Source organism: Dermochelys coriacea, chromosome 7 (assembly GCF_009764565.3).
Source record: "Dermochelys coriacea isolate rDerCor1 chromosome 7, rDerCor1.pri.v4, whole genome shotgun sequence".
NCBI classification, from domain to species: domain Eukaryota; kingdom Metazoa; phylum Chordata; order Testudines; family Dermochelyidae; genus Dermochelys; species Dermochelys coriacea.
In genome coordinates, this window is record NC_050074.1 from 124690822 (window position 1) to 124691775 (window position 954).

Below are 954 nucleotides of genomic sequence, written 5' to 3' on the forward strand. Positions count from 1 at the left end.
GATAAGAACGTGGACAGATCAGAACAGAATGAACTTACGGACACCAGCAGAGGAGAGCGGGTGGATTTTATTGTACTTCCCTTCCAGGAACCCAATTTCCCAGGGTTGTGGCAGATTCTCCACCATGGAGTTTTTAAATCAGGCCGGGCTGTGTTCCCCGAAGCTCTGCGCTAGGGCTATCAGGGGGCAAGTTTCTGGCCGGCCACGCAGGAGCTCAGACTAGATGATCACAGTCATTCCTTCTGGCCTTGCAGTCGGTAACAGTAGCGTTCCACTGGCAGCCCCATTCTGGATTTTCAATGAGCACAGCACAAGGAGCACCGATCAGCCTCCACCAGCCCACTGTGGGTGGGAGCAGACCCCCGACGGACGGGTAGGAGACAGCAGCTGGACCAAAGAGCCCAGCGGGAAGTTAGCGTGCATGTCTGGGTTAGTGCCCCAGGGCCTGCCAAGCAGCATTGTCACTCAGTCGCTTTCCCATCCACGCCGACTCCAGCAGCGCCCGGAGAGAGAAATCAGCGTATGGTTCACAAACCAGCATCCGTCTACATCATCAGAGTGAGGCACTGGAGACCTTCTGGAGAAAACACGGGAGTGGGAGATGAGAGATCCGCCATACGGGAGGAAGGCACGGCTTGCCCACGCTGTGAGGTCTGGTGAGCTTGCTGGTAATTCCATACTCATGACATTGAGCCCCACCATGAGGGGACGGCAGAACTGAATTCACCTGACAGCTTGGAACACTCCTGCCCCCCAGCAGCGTGACCTGTACGGCGTCAGACCAGAGTGCTGGTCTCAGGCACCACGAAATAGCAGCTCCCGGGGATGCACAGGGATGGAGAGCGGGTTTGTGCATCTCTGCGGAGCTACGTTTGCTGATGTGTAACTATTGGGCTCCTGGGATCGGAGGTGCCATCACATACACCCCCACCCCCAGGGATCCCAGCAGGCTAC